The sequence below is a fragment of the Arachis stenosperma genome, chromosome 6 (assembly GCF_014773155.1).
Source record: "Arachis stenosperma cultivar V10309 chromosome 6, arast.V10309.gnm1.PFL2, whole genome shotgun sequence".
In the NCBI taxonomy this organism is placed as follows: Eukaryota; Viridiplantae; Streptophyta; class Magnoliopsida; order Fabales; family Fabaceae; genus Arachis; species Arachis stenosperma.
Window position 1 is genome coordinate 27,934,507 of NC_080382.1, and position 19,140 is coordinate 27,953,646.

The following is a 19,140-nucleotide window of genomic DNA, read 5'->3' on the forward strand; positions in this document are numbered from 1 at the left end:
TTCATTTTTTTCATTATGAACCACTGTCATGCCTCCTTTCTTTGGGACAACTTGGACAGGGCTCACCCAGGGGCTGTCAGAAATAGGATAAATAATCCCATCCTCTAGTAATTTAGTGACCTCCTTCTGCACCACTTCCTTCATGGCTGGGTTCAGCCTCCTCTGTGGTTGGACCACAGGCTTGGCGTCACCTTCCAATAGGATCTTATGCATGCATCTGGCTGGGCTAATGCCCTTAAGATCACTGATGGACCACCCAAGAGCTGTCTTGTGTGTCCTTAGCACTTGAATTAGTGCTTCCTCTTCCTGTGGCTCTAAGGTAGCGCTTATAATTACAGGAAAGGTATTACCTTCTCCCAGAAATGCATATTTCAGGGATGGTGGTAATGGTTTGAGTTCAGGTTTTGGAGGTTTCTCCTCTTCTTGAGGGATTTTCAGAGGTTCTATTATCTTCTCTGACTCCTCCAAATCAGGCTGAACATCTTTAAAGATGTCCTCTAGTTCTGATTCCAAACTCTCAGCCATATTGACTTCTCTTACCAGAGAATCAATAATATCAACACTCATGCAGTCATTTTGGGTGTCTGGATGTTGCATTGCTTTGACAACATTCAACTTGAACTCCTCCTCATTGACTCTCAAGGTCACTTCCCCTTTTTGGACATCAATGAGGGTTCGGCCAGTTGCTAGGAAAGGTCTTCCTAGAATGAGAGTTGCACTCTTGTGCTCCTCCATTTCCAGCACCACAAAGTCAGTAGGAAAGGCGAATGGCCCAACCTTGACAATCATGTCTTCAATCACGCCTGATGGATACTTAATGGAGCCATCAGCAAGTTGAAGACATATCCTGGTTGGTTTAATTTCTTCAGTTAAACCAAGCTTTCTGATAGTAGATGCAGGTATTAAGTTGATACTTGCCCCAAGATCACATAAAGCTTGCTTGGTGCAATTACCCTCTAATGTGCATGGTATCATAAAGCTCCCAGGATCTTTAAGCTTCTCAGGTAAGCTTTTCAGAATGACTGCACTGCATTCTTCAGTGAGGTAGACTTTTTCAGTTTCCCTCCAATCCTTCTTATGACTTAAGATTTCTTTCATGAACTTAGCATAAGATGGTATTTGCTCAAGTGCTTCTGCAAACGGGATCTTTATTTCAAGAGTCCTGAGATAGTCTGCAAAGCGAGCAAATTGCTTATCCTGTTCCGCTTGGCGGAGTTTTTGCGGATAAGGCATTTTGGCTTTGTATTCCTCAACCTTAGTTGCTGCAGGTTTATTGCCTACAGAAGTGGGTTGGGAAGCCTTTTTAGGAAGGTCAGCACTTGTATGTGACTGATTCCCCACTGGCATTTGAATGCCAGTGGTGGGAGCTGGAGTGGTGTCAAACGCCACTTCCTTGTTTGTTACTGGCGTTTGAACGCCAGAATCATGCTCCCTTTGGGTGTTCAACGCCAGATCCATGCTTGTTTCTGGCGTTGAACGCCAGGAATGAGCATGATCTGGGCGTTCAGCGCCAGCTTTATCCCTCTCTGGGCTCTGACTGTCCTCAGGGGGATTTTGAGTATCCTCTTGTTCATTTCTTGGTTTCCTGCTGTTTTGAAGTGAGGTATTTAATGTTTTCCCACTTCTTAATTGGACTGCTTGGCATTCTTCTGTTATTTGTTTTGACAGTTGCTTTTCTGTCTGCTTTAATTGTACTTCCATGTTCCTGTTGGCCATTCTTGTTTCCTGTAATATTTCCTTGAATTCGGCTAGCTGCTGAGTTAGAAAATCTAGTTGCTGATTGAATTCATTAGCCTGATCCACTGGACTGAGTTCTGCAGTTACTGTTTTAGCTTCTCCTTTCATAGAGGATTCACTGCTTAGGTACAGATGCTGATTTCTGGCAACTGTATCAATAAGCTCTTGAGCTTCTTCAATTGTTTTTCTCATGTGTATAGATCCACCAATTGAGTGGTCTAGAGAAATCTGAGCTTTCTCTGTAAGCCCATAGTAGAAGATGTCTAATTGCACCCATTCTGAAAACATTTCAGAGGGGCATTTTCTTAGCATCTCTCTGTATCTCTCCCAAGCATCATAAAGAGATTCATTATCTCCTTGTTTGAAGCCTTGGATGCTTAGGCTTAGCTGTGTCATCCGTTTGGGAGGGAAATAGTGATTCAGGAATTTTTCTGACAGCTGTTTCCATGTTTTTATGCTGTTCTTAGGCTGGTTATTTAACCACCTCTTAGCTTGATCTTTTACAGCAAATGGAAACAGTAATAGTCTGTAGACATCCTGATCTACTTCCTTATCATGTACTGTATCAGCAATTTGCAGAAATTGTGCCAGAAACTCTGTAGGTTCTTCATGTGGAAGACCAGAATACTGGCAGTTTTGCTGCACCATGATAATGAGCTGAGGATTCAGCTCAAAGCTACTAACTCCAATGGAGGGTATACAGATACTACTCCCATATGAAGCAGTAGTGGGGTTAGCATATGACCCCAGAGTCCTCTTGGACTGTTCATTCCCACTTGCTTCCATATTGAATACAAGTTGAGAATTTATAGTTATGGAATAAATAAAAGTGGAATATATAAAAATATATTAAAATAAAAACGAAATAAATAAAAGAAAGTGGAAATATTTTGAAATTAAAAATTGAATTTTTATGAAAGATTTTCGAAAAAAAATTAGTTAGAAAAATAAAAATTTTTGAATTTTGAATTTTATGATGAAAGAGAAAAACACACAAAAGACACAAGACTTAAAATTTTTAGATCTAATGCTCCTTATTTTTTCGAAAATTTTTGGAGGGAAAACACCAAGGAACACCAAACTTAAAAATTTTAAGATCAAAACACAAGAAAAACTCAAGAACACCTTGAAGATTCACAAGAACACCAAGAACAAAAGAAAGAACACCAAACTTAAAATTTTTAGAAAACCAAGACAAATTTTCGAAAATTATATTAAAATTAACAAGAAAACACCAAACTTAGAGTTTAGCACAAGATTAAATCAAGAAAAATTATTTTTGAAAAAAGATTTTAAAAAGTACTGGTGCTCCCTTATCAAGAATATGACCCTTCTATTCTAGCCAAATGGGCAGCAAATATAACAATTGTTTTGAAAAAGCACAAGAAACACAAGAAAAGACTCAGAACAAGAAAAATTAAAGATCAAACAAGAAAAATAGACAAGAACAACTTGAAGATTAAGGAAAAACAAAGGACACTCACACGAAAAATTCAAAGAAAAATATAAAAGATGCAATTAACACCAAACTTAGAACAAGACACTAAACTCACGAAAATTTAACAATTAATTAAGAAAAATAATATTTTTGAAAAGAAATTTTTTTGAAAAGAAACTATCCTATCAAAATTTAATGACTCTGTAACAACAAAAATAAATTATTCCTAATCTAAGAAATAAAATAAGCCTTCAATTGTTCAAACTCAATAATCCCCGGCAACGGCGCCAAAAACTTGGTGGACGAAATTGTGATCCTTTTTCCTTGTAATTGGATTTTAGAAATTGGCACGAGTGAACACAACTCCGTTCAACTAACCAGCAAGTGTACTGGGTCGTCCAAGTAATACCTTACGTGAGTAAGGGTCGAATCCACAGAGATTATTGGCTTGAAGCAATTAATACTTATTTTATTTGTCTTAGTCAGGATGTGAAAGAAAATTGTTTGGGCTACTTGAACAATAGAGTTACTTGTTTATGATTAAAAGTGAAATTATTAGATTTGATTATAAAATTAAAAGAGGAGGACAGCGTTACTTGTTAGGCAGTAATGAGAAATATGTTGGAGTTTTGGAGATGCTTTGTCCTCTGAACTTCAACTCTTCCTTGGAATCTTCTTCTCACACGCAAGGTCTATCCATGGCAAGCTCTATGTAGGGTGTCACCGTTGTCAATGGCTACTTCCCATCCTCGCAGTGAAAGCTAATGCTCACGCACTCTGTCACAGTACGGCCAATCACCGGTTGGTTCCCGCTTCCTACTGGAATAGAATCCCTCTTTTGCGTCTGTCACTAACGCCCAGCAGGTTGCAAGTTTGAAGCACGTCACAGCCATTCAATCCTGGAATCCTACTCGGAATACCACAGACAAGGTTTAGACTTTCCGGATTCTCATGAATGCCGCCATCTATCTAGCTTATACCACGAAGATTCTGTTGGGGAATCTAAGAGATATTCATTCATTCTGATGTAGAACGGAGGTGGTTGTCAGGCACACGTTCATGGATTGAGGAAGGTGATGAGTGTCACGGATCATCACCTTCTTCACAGTTAGGCGCGAATAAACATCTTAGATAAGAACAAGCGTGTTTGAATGGAAAACAAAGGAATTGTATTAAATCATCGAGACGCTGCAGAGCTCCTCACCCCCAACAATGGAGTTTAGAGACTCATGCCGTCACAAAGTATGTAATTCAGATCTGAAAATGTCATGAGGTACAAGATAAGTCTGTAAAAGTTGTTTAAATAGTAAACTAGTGACCTAGGTTTACAGAAAATGAATAAACTAGGATAATTGGTGCAGAAATCCACTTATGGGGCCCACTTGGTGTGTGCTGGGGCTGAGACTAAAGCTTTCCACGTGTAAAGGCCTTTCTTGGCGTCAAACTTTAGATTATGACGTGTTTTGGGCGTTCAACTCCGGATCATGACGTTTTTCTGGCGTTTAACTCCAGACAGCAGCATGAACTTGGCGTTTAACGCCAAGTTACGTCGTCTATCCTCGCGCAAAGTATGGACTATTATATATTGCTGGAAAGCCCTGGATGTCTACTTTCCAACGCCGTTGAGAGCGCGCCAATTGGACTCCTGTAGCTCCAGAAAATCCATTTCGAGTGCAGGGAGGTCAGGATCCAACAGCATCAGCAGTCCTTTTTCAGCCTAAGTCAGATTTTTGCTCAGTTCCCTCAATTTCAGCCAGAAAATACCTGAAATCACAGAAAAATACACACACTCATAGTAAAGTCCAGAAATATGATTTTTGCTTAAAAACTAATAATATTTAACTAAAAACTAATTGAAACATGCTAAAATTTACATGAAATTACCCCCAAAAAGCGTACAAAATATCCGCTCATCAAGCGCCAGAATGTTGCTTGTTTCTGGCGTTCAGCGCCAGAATGATGCTCTGTTCTGGCGTTGAACGCCGGCCAGATGCATCTTACTGGCATTGAACGCCAGCCTGTGCGTCCTCCAGGGTGCGATTTTTTTCTTCTGCTGTTTTTGACTCTGTTTTTAATTTTTATGATTTTTTCGTGACTCCTCATGATCATGTACCTAATAAAACACAAAATAACAATAAAATAAAATAAAAATTAGATAAATAAAATTGGGTTGCCTCCCAACAAGCGCTTCTTTAATGTCAATAGCTTGACAGTGGCTCTCATGGAGCCACAAGGTGATCAGGTCAATGTTGTGTAGTCCCAACACCAATCTTAGAGTTTGGATATGGGGTCTTAACACCAAACTTAGAGTTTGACTGTGTGGACTCTTCTTGACTCTGAACTGAGAGAAGCTCTTCATGCTTACTCTCTTCTGTCACAGAGGGATGGCCATGTGCCTTAAACACAAGGTAGTCCCCATTCAATTGAAGGACTAATTCACCTCTGTTGACATCTATCACAGCTCCTGCTGTGGCTAGGAAAGGTCTTCCAAGGATGATGCAATTATCCTCTTCCTTCCTAGTGTCTAAGATTATGAAATTAGCAGGGATGTAAAGGCCTTCAACCTTTACTAACACGTCCTCTACTATTCCATAGGCTTGTCTCAATGACTTGTCTGCCAGTTGTAATGAGAACAAGGCAGGCTGTACCTCAATGATCCCCAGCTTCTCCATTACAGAGAGTGGCATAAGATTTATCCCTGACCCCAGATCACACAGAGCTTTTTCAAAGGTTATGGTGCCTATGGTACAAGGTATTAAGAATTTGCCAGGATCTTGTTTCTTTTGGGGTAGAATTTTCTGAATCCAAGTATCCAGTTCATTAATGAGCAAGGGAGATTCACTTTCCCAAGTCTCATTACCAAATAACTTGGAATTCAGCTTCATGATAGCTCCTAAATATTGAGCAACTTGCTCTCCAGTCACATCTTCATTCTCTTCAGAGGAAGAATAGTCTTCAGAGCTCATGAATGGCAGAAGGAGATTTAATGGAATCTCTATGGTCTCTATATGAGCCTCAGATTCCTTTGGATCCTTAATAGGAAACTCCTTCTTGCTTGAGGGACATCCCAGGAGGTCTTTCTCACTAGGATTTTCGTCCTCCTCCTCCCTTGTACATTCGGCCATATTGATTATATCAATGGCCTTGCACTCTCCTTTTGGATTTTTTTTCTGTATTGCTTGGGAGAATACTGGGAGGAGTTTCAATGACTTTCTTACTCAGCTGGCCCACTTGTGCCTCCAGATTTCTAATGGAGGATCTTGTTTCACTCATGAAACTGAAAGTGGCCTTTGACAGATCAGAGACTACATTGGCTAAATTAGAGGTGTTTTGTTCAGAATTCTCTGTCTGTTGCTGAGAAGATGATGGATATAGCTTGCTATTGCTCAGCCTATTGTGTCCACCATTGTTAAAGCCTTGTTGAGGCTTTTGTTGATCCTTCCATGAGAAATTTGGATGATTTCTCCATGATGAGTTATAGGTGTTTCCATAAGGTTCACCCATGTAATTAACCTCTGCCATGGCAGGGTTCTCAGGATCATAAGCTTCTTCAGAAGCTGCCTCTCTAGTACTGTTGGATGCATGTTGCCATCCGTTCAGATTTTGAGAGATCATGTTGACCTGTTGAGTCAACACTTTGTTCTGAGACAATATGGCATTCAGAGCATCAATTTCAAGAACTCCTTTCTTTTGAGGTATCCCATTATTCACGGAATTCCTCTCAGAAGTGTACATGAATTGGTTGTTTGCAACCATATCAATGAGTTCTTGAGCCTCTTCAGGCGTTTTCTTTAGGTGAATAGATCCACCTGCAGAATGGTCCAATGACATTTTCGAAAATTTAGAGAGACCATAATAGAATATATCTAATATGGTCCATTCTGAAAACATGTCAGATGGACATCTTTTGGTCAGCTGCTTGTATCTTTCCCAAGCTTCATAGAGGGATTCACCATCTTTTTGTTTGAAGGTTTGAACATCCACTCTCAGCTTGCTCAGCTTTTAAGGAGGAAAGAATTTATCCAAGAAGGCAGTGACTAGCTTATCCCATGAGTCCAGGCTATCCTTGGGTTGTGAATCCAACCATATTCTAGCTCTGTCTCTTACAGCAAAAGGGAAAAGCATGAGTCTGTAGACTTCAGGATCAACTCCATTCGTCTTTACAGTCTCACAGATCTGCAAGAACTCAGTTAAAAACTGATAAGGATCTTCAGATGGAAGTCCATAAAACTTGCAGTTTTGTTGCATTAAGGCAATTAGCTGAGGTTTCAGCTCAAAGTTGTTGGCTCCAATGGCAGGAATGGAGATGCTTCTTCCATCAAACTTGGACGTTGGCTTTGTGAAGTCACCAAGCATTCTCCTTGCATTATTATTATTTTCGGCTGCCATCTCCTTCTCTTGTTCGAAAATTTCTGAAAGGTTGTTTCTGGATTGTTGTAATTTAGCTTCTCTTAATTTTCTCTTCAAAGTCCTTTCAGGTTCTGGATCAATTTCAACAAGAGTGCCTTTATCCCTGTTCCTGCTCATATGAAAGAGAAGAAAACAAGAAAAGAAAGAGGAATCCTCTATGTCACAGTATAGAGATTCCTTTATGTTAGTAGAAAAAGAAAGGGGAGAAGAGTGAAGAAGGATGGGTTCAGATTTTTAGATGAAGAGAGGTGAAGAGAAGTGTTAGTAATTAAATAATTAAATAGAAGAAGAAAAGAGAAGGGATATTTCGAAAATAATTTTTGAAAAAGGGGTTAGTAATTTTCGAAATTTAGAGATAAAATGTAATTAAAATTAAAATATGAAACATTTAGTTAATTAAAAAGAATTTTTGAAAAAGAGAGAGAGATATTTTCGAAAATAGAAGAGAGAGAAGTAGTTAGGTGGTTTTGAAAAAGATAAGAAACAAACAAAAAGATAGTTAGTTGATTGAAAAAGATATTGAAATTAAATTTTAAAAAGATAAGAAGATAAGAAGTTAGATAAGATATTTTGAAATCAAATTTTGAAAAAGATAAATTTTTTTTTTAAAATGACTTAACTAACAAGAAACTACAAGATAAGATTCTAGAATTTAAAGATTGAACCTTTCTTATCAAGAAAGTAACAAACTTCAAATTTTTGAACCAATTACATTAATTGTTAGCTAATTTTCGAAAATTAGATATAAAAGCTAAGAAAAAGATTTTGAAAATAATTCGAAAAATATTTTTGAAATTTTTGAAAATAATAAAAAAAAATGAAAAAGATATGATTTTTGAAAAAGATTTTAAAAAGATAAGATTTTTTTAAAATTGAAATTTTGACTTTGACTTGTAAGAAACAACTAATTTTAAAAATTTTTGACCAAGTCAACCCAAAATTTCAAAAATTTGGAGGGAAATAAGGAAAAGATATTTTTTTGATTTTTGAATTTTGAATTATGAGAGAGAAAAACAACAAAAATACTCAATGCATGAAATTTTTAGATCAAAACAATGAATGCATGCAAGAATGCTATGAATGTCAAGATGAACACCAAGAACACTTTGAAGATCATGATGAACATCAAGAACATAATTTTGAAAAATTTTTGATGCAAAGAAAACATGCAAGACACCAAACTTAGAAATCTTTAATGCATGGACTCTAACAAGCAAAAAATGCATATGAAAAATAACAAACAACACAAAACAAGAAAACATCAAGATCAAACAAGAGGACTTATCAAGAACAACTTGAAGATCATGAAGAACACTATGAATGCATGAGATTTTCGAAAAATGCAAGAAAAAAAAAATTTTAAAGCATGCAATTAACACCAAACTTTAAAAATTGACTCAAGACTCAAACAAGAAACACCAAATATTTTTTTATTTTTATGATTTTATGATTTTTTTGTATTTTTATAAAATTTTTTCGAAAATAAAGTTTAGAAAAATGAAAAATAAAAGAAAAATTTTGAAAAAGATTTTTGAAAAGAAAATTACCTAATCTGAGCAACAAGATGAACCGTCAGTTGTCCATACTCGAACAATCCCCGGCAACGGCGCCAAAAACTTGGTGGACGAAATTGTGATCCTCTTTGTATTTGCATGAGATTTATTTAATGACTATTGGTTATGTGTGGACACAACTCCATTCAACTTAACCAGCAAGTGTACTGGGTCATCCAAGTAATACCTTACGTGAGTAAGGGTCGATCCCACAGAGATTGTTGGTATGAAGCAAGCTATGGTCACCTTGTAAATCTCAGTTAGGCAGATTAAAATTATGGAATTTAGAAAATCAAATATAATTAATAAAAAGGGATAGAAATACTTATGTAAATTAATAGTGGGAATTTCAGATAGGTGTATGGAGATGCTGTGTTCCTCTTGAAACTCTACTTCACTACTCACTCTTCCTTCAATCCTTCTTACTCCTTTCCATGGCAAGCTGTATGTAGGGCATCACTATCATCAATGGCTACTTTTAATCCTCTCGGGAAAATGGTCCTATGCGCTGTCACTGCACGGCTAATCGTCTGGAGGCATCACCCTAGGTTGATAGCTACATCCCATCCTCTCAGTGAAAATGGTCCAAATGCTCTGTCACAGCACGGCTAATCATCTGTCGGTTCTCAATCAGGTTGGAATAGAATCCATTGATTCTTTTGCGTTTGTCACTAACGCCCAGCCTTCAGGAGTTTGAAGCTCGTCACAGTCATTCAATACCGGAATCCTACTCGGAATACCACAAACAAGGTTAGACTTTCCGGATTCCCAGGATCCTACTCGGAATACCACAGACAAGGTTAGACTTTCCGGATCCTCATGAATGCCGCCATCTATCTAGCTTATACCACGAAGATTCTGTTGGGGAATCTAAGAGATATGCGCCCGGCCTAAGGTAGAACGGAAGTGGTTGTCAATCACGCGCGTTCATAGGTGAGAATGATGATGAGTGTCACGGATCATCACATTCATCAAAGTGTTGTACAACGTATATCTTGGAATAAGAATAAGAGAGAGTTGAATAAAAAGTAATAGTAATTGTATTGAAACTTGAGGTACAGCAGAGCTCCACACCCTTAATCTATGGTGTGCAGAAACTCCACCGTTGAAAATACATAAGTAAAAGGTTCAGGCATGGCCGAATGGCCAGCACCCTGAGTGATCAAGAGACCGAATAATCAAAAGCTAAACAGTCAAGAGATTAAACTGTCAAAAAGATGTCTAATACAATAGTAACTTATCCTATTTATACTAGACTAGCTACTAGGGTTTACATGAGTAAGTAATTGATGCATAAATCCACTTCCGGGGCCCACTTGGTGTATGCTTGGGCTGAGCTTGATCAATCCACGAGCTGAGGCTTCTCTTGGAGTTGAACTCCGAGTTATGACGTGTTTTGGGCGTTCAACTCCGGATCATGACGTTTTTCTGGCGTTTAACTCCAGACAGCAGCATGTACTTGGCGTTCAACGCCAAGTTACGTCGTCAATTTCCGAATAAAGTATGGACTATTATATATTGCCGGAAAGCTCTGGATGTCTACTTTCCAACGCTGTTGAGAGCGCGCCAATTGGAGTTCTGTAGCTTCAGAAAATCCATTTCGAGTGCAGGGAGGTCAGATTCCAACAGCATCAGCAGTCCTTTTGTCAGCCTTTTTCAGAGTTTTGCTCAAGTCCCTCAATTTCAGCCAGAAATTACCTGAAATCACAGAAAAACACACAAACTCATAGTAAAGTCCAGAAATGTGAATTTAACATAAAAACTAATGAAAACATCCCTAAAAGTAGCTTGAACTTACTAAAAACTACCTAAAAACAATGCCAAAAAGCGTATAAATTATCCGCTCATCAGGTTCGTTTTTCCAGCAGCCACAAGAACACACATTCATAGCTTGAATTTCATCAAATTTCATCAAAATTTCACCAAATTTTCACCAAGAATCAATCATATATGCAACCACTTTTTAGCACAGCCAAATCATACAACATTCACACATCTCAAACACAAATAATCAAGATTAATTTCGTGACACCTTACCTGGTTTTGCTGCTCCTAATTCGGTTAAACTTTCAGGTGGTCCTTAAGCACTTTTTCCTCCTAAATCACATCAAGAACAACTTTAAAACTCTAAACCATCAACTAAACAAACTTCAGCAGCATCTTAGGAAGGTTATCCTCACCTTAAACGTGCAGCAAATCAAAGATCTTTGGCCCATAAGTCAAGCTAAGCAAGAGATCTAAGGAAGAACATCAAGAAAACACATGTTTAAGCATGTTTCCTTGAAAACCGAATTGAAAGGGGAAAGGAACAGCCATCTCACCTTATTTCCAGCCTTGATAAGTTACATTGTTATGTAGATAAAGAAGAGAGGATCATTTTGGTGAAATCGGAGTTTTGATTTGAGTTTTAGTTCAGAAGAAATCAAGCTTTGAAGATTAAGTGTTCATGAAAGTTTCTCTCTTTTCTCTCTTGTTATTTTCGGCCAAAATGATGAAATGAGACAGCCTTGGAGGTCTTGGGGGTGTAGGGTGAGTTGTGATTGGTTGGCTTGGAGGTGGGTTAAAATAATATTAAAATATCTCATGTGTATAACTACTAAAACTAGATGTATCGGAACACTTGTAAAAACATCTCTAAAAATTATTTTCTGAGCTACTAGCATAAATGACACTAGTAACATATTTATTATGAGAATAGAACATGTATAATGAGGCCTTAGCATTGCTAAATTCATCAGAGAGTGCTGGTGCTAAGCTGCACCAGTAAACCGTAAACCCGATTAAACCGATTTTCTGTTTTTAACAAAAATAGACCAGGTAACCTTATAATATCATTCAAGCATTTTCTAATACTAATATAATGATAATATTATACTATTATCTCTCTCCTCTCATGAATCAAGTCTGGTTCGTCAAACAGAGACTATTTACGAAAATCAGAATCAAAACTGCCAACCGATACGGTTCAAAAACTAGGTTCTTCGCGATTGCATTATCGAGCTTGCCTCAGAGAAGGTTCTAGCTTAAGGATGACATAATGATAATGAGGATTGAGATGCTTGATGATATAACAGAGGTGTTCCCTTTACTGATCTTCCGGAGAAATCCGTGCCTTTAGAAAATGTCTCGCGTACTCAAAAATCAGGGTTGTTACAAAATGCGGCCCAAAATCTCTGCCAGTGACTTTTGTAATTCTACAGATCGCGCACGTCACGCGTCCGCATCGTCCACGCGATCGCGTCGCTTAGCATTTTTTGTATCACGCGTTCGCGTCGTCCACGCATTCGCGTCGTTCGTGCAGCTTGCAATCGCGCGGTCGCGTCAGGCACGCGAACGCGTCACTCCGATTTCTTCCATTTCGCGCGGTCGCGTGAGCCATGCGATCGCGTGACTTCTCGCTGGTCATCTCCTCAATTTTCTTGTGTTCCTTCCATTTTTGCATGCTTCCTCTTTATTCTCTAAGCCATTCCTGCCCTATGAAACCTGAAACACTTAACACACAGATCAAAGTATCGAATGGTAATAGGAGAGGATTAAGATTAGCTAAATTAAGACCAAAGAAGCATGTTTTCAATCATAGAACTAAACTAGGAAGGAATTGTAAAATCATGCAAATCATATGAATAAGTGGGTGAAAAGCTTGATAAAACCACTCAATTAAATACAATATAAACCATAATATATTGGTTTATCAACCTCCCCACACTTAAACATTAGCATGTCCTCATGCTAAACACAAGGAGACCAAATAAATGAATAGGGAAAGGCAAGACTTATGCAATGCAGCCTATGAATGTGAATGCAACTACATGAATAGTTGATAACTCAAGAGCTTCCAGTTAATCAATTAAAGCCAAAAGGGAATAAAATCTACTTGAATGAAAATAATTTGGATAAAGCCCAAGCGTCAATAACATGAATTAGAGAAAATAATCATAAGTCTGAAATACTTCAAATTATATTAATTAAGAAAATCTCAACATGAATGGCTCATAAGTCAAATAGGCAACTGATGCGTGAGCATCTTATCTATCTTTTTCTAGTGAATTTGCACTTAATTTGTTGAGTTTAATTAAGAATTAATTATATTTTAGCCACTATGGATGCTATTTTGAGTTTTGTGCAATTTTATTTATTTTAGGTAGCATTCGGAGGGATTTGATGAAGTTTCTGCAGAGAAAAAGAAGAAACCAAAGAGATGACCAGCGAAGACTGATGCGGACGCATGGCTCACGCGACCGCGCGGAATGGAGGAAAGCGCAATGACGCGATCACGTGTCTAATGCGAACGTGTGGACTGAAATTTGCACAAATGACGCGTCCGCGTGACTGACGCGTCCGCGTGACTCGCAGAAAAGATCATCGACGCGATCGCGTGCCTGACGCGTCCGCGTGACATGCGCCACGTGCAGAAAATACAGAAAAATGCTGGAGGCAAATTCTGGGCTGTTTTGACCCACTTTCCAGCCCAGAAAATACAGATTAGAAGCTGCAGAATGGACAAAGCAAATGGTCCCCACCCATCAACTGAAGATCTGTTAATTAATTCAAATTTAAATTCAAATCTTTTCTTTTAGGAAAATATATTATTTTTATTTTTAGATAATTAGATTTTAAATTAATTAGGATTAGTTATAAAAAGGGGAGACTTCTCTTCTATTAGGGAGACTCCATTGGGGGGATTGGATCCCATCATTGGAATACATTTTGTTACCTGAACCCTTATTTATTTTCTACTTTGAACCATGAGCCACTAATCCTCCATTGTTAAGGTTAGGAGCTCTGTCTATTTGTATGGATTGATTTTATTACTTTTTCTATTTTAATTTATGTTTTGGATTTATATTTAAGAATTGTTTTCGTTCTTTATATTATGAATTTGGGTGGAACGGAAGTATGACCCTCTTTCTATTTGAGTTCTTGTATAACTTGGAAAAGCTCTATACTTGAACAATAGCTTGAAAACATATTCTCCTAAATTTTAATTATTTGGATTTAAGGGGATACGTGACATATAATTCCCTTATTTTTGGGTAATTAGAGTTTTTGTGGCATGAAAACTGAAAATTGATTTTTACCCTCTAATTGGAATTAATTGACCAATGAATTGGTAGTTAATGAATTTTAGAGGAGACTAGGAAGGTCTAAGGAATTAGGGTCTAGTCACATATAGTTTTTCATAAATTAAATCCTACATAATTAAAATAATTAGTAAGAAAAGTTAATCCAGAAAAATAGATAACTCTGAAGCCTTAACTATTTTCTCTATATTTTATTCCCAATTTATTTATTTATTTTTTCTTGTTATATTTTGAATTCAAACTTAAACCTTTTGAACATCTCAAAACCAATTTCTGCCTGCCTAACTAATCTAATCAATCAATCATTGTTGCTTGATCGATCAATCCTCGTGGGATCGACCCTTACTCACGTAAGGTATTACTTGGTACGACCCGGTGCACTTGCCGGTTAGTAAGTGTGGGTTATAAATTCCGCATCACTACTCCTTCACTTGAGTGGGTAAAACTTATCTCTGTTCATCTTTCTATCCCACTTGAGTACGGTATTCTTGAAACGGACGGCCAACTCAGGAAGCTTTGTGGCATAAAGCGTAAGAAGAGACTGTTTAGTGGTTGGAGTTGCAAATCAAGGCTCATCGAGGTTGATATTTCAAGAGCTAGATGTAAGGGCTCAACTGATGATAATTTGGTTAGATCTAAAAGAAGAGTTTGGTACTCCGTAGAGAATTCAGACTACTTGCCACCCGGTTGGGACAATGATGATCCACTTCAAGACGGGTGTAAATATAAGATTTGGGATCCGGGCATACATGAGGATCAACTTTGGGAGCTCAAAGCTTGCGAAGAACTCCCTCAAGGCTTGGCAAATTTACTTGAGAATGATAGAGCTTATTGGAAGTCCAAGCATTGGTGGAAGTTTCAAGACGAGATCAAGCACAAGCCACCATGACAAGGAGCTCACCATATGTCCAACTTAAGGACTTTAACTAAAAGTGCTAGGTGGGAGACAACCCACCATGGTATAATCGTTCCTTTTATTCCTAGTTTTATTTTATTTTATTTTTATTCGTGTTCATTCATAATTGTTGCATAGTCATCTGCATTCTGCATTTTGCATTCTGCATAATAAAAAAATAGCACACGACGCGCAAGCGTCACTGACGCGCTCGCGTCATAGGTGCATGAGCGAGAAAAGGGAATTGAACAGAAAGTCACGCGGGAACGTGGCTGGAGGCGTGCCTTAGTCACCAACGCGTCTACGCGAACACGTTCCTGATGCATCCGCATCATTTGCAAATCCAGCCTTCCACCCATGCGCGTCACCCACGCGCACGCGTGACCTTGAAAAATCAACGTAAAAGGTGTATTGGCCGAAAGTTGGGTTGGCTTGGCACTGACACTGTGCCTAAGGCACAAATTCACCCATGCGTACGCGTCCTTGATGCGTGCGCGCCATTTTCAAATTTTGACCACTCACGCGTACGTGTCAATGACGCGCACGCGTCACATGTTATTTTCGCACACACCCCAAGACAAACAGAGAGTTGTGAAGGTGCCATGTTGCCCTCGCGCTAGTAGCACAAACACGGTCACACGTATGCTTGACTGACGCTTACGCGTCACCTTCCCAATTACGCGATTCACGCGTACGCGTTGAGCATGCGTGCGCGTCGACAGCGCTTCATCACCAGATCCTTGCGCCACCCACTTTTCTTATCTTTTCTTTTCTAATCCTAATTTCTTTCTTTCTTTCTTCTTCTTCATTACCTCTCATCATTATTCTCTTTCATTCTATTTTTCTTTATTACATTTGCATACTTTCATTCATTGCATTTTCATCCTGTGCATGTTTTATTTTTTTCTAAATTTATTATTTTACCATTGTTGTTTAAATGTTCTTATTCAACTATTGTATCTTTTCTGGTATTATTTTGGTGCTTAGTTACTTGTTCTACACTGTTAGGTAATATTACTTAAATCAATGCCAAATCTTTTATGATACTTGTATTCCTTTTGCATTGATATGAACTTATACTATCTTTCATGACCCACTCTCCCCCATTGCTGCAAATTTTTGCACTATTGATATGCCATTTGCTTCTACTATTTTCTCACTTGCATGTTGTAGCTACCATATAGTTGAGAGCCTACTTATTATTTGGCATTAGCCCACTTAGATTTTATTTGTTTTTATATTTTTGTTTGTGGGTTATTCTCCTTCCTTTTTCTCTTCTTTCAGGCTGGCCACCAAGGAAGGGAAATGGAAATCTTTTAATTGGGCGAACAACAAGTCCATCTGCATAATCCACTAAAGAAAGAGCATCAGTTGGAGCCACCCATCCACTTGTACATCTTAGCATGCACCGAGGACGGTGCAATCTTCAAGTGTGGGGAGGTCGATACCGATCTCCGTAGGTTAGTTATATCCTATTTCAACACCAATGTTTAATTTTCCTTATTAAATCAGTTGTTGCATTTGCATGTTTCTCTGCATGTTTTTTTGATTGTGCATATTTTACCAACTACTTGGTTGAAGTGATATTTTCTTTTTCAAGAAACTTTTTATAGTATTTCACTAATTTGAATAAAAATTTTTGAAAAACTTGTTTGAAGAAATTTTATTTTGGAACATGGTTTAGAGCTCGAACACACAAAACCAGTGAGATTTTGAGCCTATTTGATTGGTTGCATTTTATCAGCCAATATTTTATTTTTTTTATGTGTGTTTTTCTCTCTATAATTATGATCTTTGTCTTGCTTAATTTTATATTTTCATTATTTGATGTATGCATGCACTTATATGATTGAGGCCTTATTTCACTAAGCTTACATACCCATATGGCCTTACCTTTCATTATCCTTTGCAAACCAATTTGAGCCTATTTTACCCCATTTGTTCTTTATTTTAGCACATCATTAACTCTAAGCGAAAAACAATAATGTCCTTAATTTGAATCCTTGGTTAACTTAGACTAGTGAAAGTGTTCATGATTTGAGTGTGGGAAAATTGGGATTGAAAATATTTGGTTTGAGAATTGGGTGTTGTGTATTCTTGTGAAAATGTGCAAAACAATAATTGAGCATATATTCTTGCATTCAATATCTTAATCATATGCATAGAGAAAAACAAAAGAAAAGAAAAATAAAAAAAGGGAGATAAAAAGAAAAGAAAAAGAGCAAATAATAAAAGGGGACAAAATGCCCCAAGTTAAGTAATAATATCAATGCATATGAGTTGTACTTAAATTTGGGATGCATGAATGTATGGTAAACATCTTTAATGGGTAGTTAAATTTTGCATTGTAATTACATGGATTGTTCTAAGTTAGGTGGGAAGTTTAGGTTAATTAAGGATTCATATTTTAGTCCACTTGACCAAATACAATCCTACCTTGACCTTGACCCCATTACAACCCTTAAAAGACCTCTAGATTTGTGTATTGGTGCATTAAATTTTGTTGAATGTTAGATGAAGAGAAAGCCTTAGAAAGTAAGATTAGTAAAAAATTGAGAGAATCAAACCTCAATCACCTGAGCGATTAGAGTGTATACACTTCCAGTGAGGGTTCGATGCTCGATTCCTTGTTCCCTGCTTTCATGGGCTATTTTCTTTTGCAAGTTTACTTGTACTTTATTTTGTGATTTGAATTAGTGAAATCCAGTTCATATTTGTTCTTAAAAGATTTGTTTACCTTTAACCAAGTAGATAAAAGTATTTTGCGTGTAGTTGCATTCATATAGATAGGTTGCATTTCATAAGTTTTACCATTCCTCTTCACTCTCTTATAGCTTCTCTTGAGCTTAGCATGAGGACATGCTAATATTTAAGTGTGGGGAGATTGATAAATCGCTATTTTACGGTTTATCTTGTGCTCAATTGAGTGGATTTTATCAATCTTTCATACACTTGTTCATACAAAATGCACGGCTTTACATTCTCCTTCCTGATTTTGTGCTATGATTGAAAATATGCTTCTTTGGCCTTATATTTGCTAATATTAATCCTCTCTTATTACCATTAGATGTCGTGATATGTGTGTTAAGTGATTTCAGGGATTACAGGGCAGGAATGGCTTAAAGGATGGAAAGGAAGCATGCAAAAGTGGAAGAAATACAAGAAACTGAAGAAACTGCTAAAGCTGTCAAGAAACTGAAGAAACTGCTAAAGCTGTCCAGCCTGACCTCCTGGTACTAAATTGACCATAACTTGAGCTAAAGAGGTCCAAATGACGCGGTTCTAGTTGCGTTAGAAATCTAACGTCTGGGGCTTCGCAACGATATATAATTTTCTATAGCTGCCCCGAAGCCAAGTGACGTGAACACGTGAATCACGCGGATGCGTGACCTGGCAAAAACCCAATCCACGCTAACGCGTGGACAACGCTTCCGCGTCACTTTGTAGCGACCTGTACGTACCAAAAATCGATGGGGGTGATTTCAAGGCTATTTTTGACCCAATTTTTGGTCTAGAAAACACATATTAGAGGCTATAAAATGGGGGAATCCATCCATTCATTCAACAATTCATACAACATTCATAATTCAAATTTTAGGTTTTAGATGTACTTTTTTAGAGAGAGAGAGAGTTTCTCTCCTCTCTCTTAGGATTTAGGATTTAGGATTTCTATTATGATTAGGCTACTTCTCTTCATTCCAGGTTCAATGTTTCTTTAATTTATTTTCTACTTTATTTATTCTACTACTTTAATTGTTATTTATCTTTTCACTTTGGCTTATGAACTTTTCATGTTAGAATTGATATTCTTATTTAATATAAATTGAGGTATTTCAGATCTAAAGATTGCTTTCTTCAAATTTATGTTATTAATGCTTTTAATTTAATTTAGATTTTTCCCCTTTGCTTTGGTTAAGTAATTGGTAACACTTGAGTTGTCAAACTCAGCGGTTGATTGAAAATTGGAAATTGCTAATTGATTTGGATCCCTCTAAAGCTAGTCTTTCCATAGGAGTTGACTAGGAC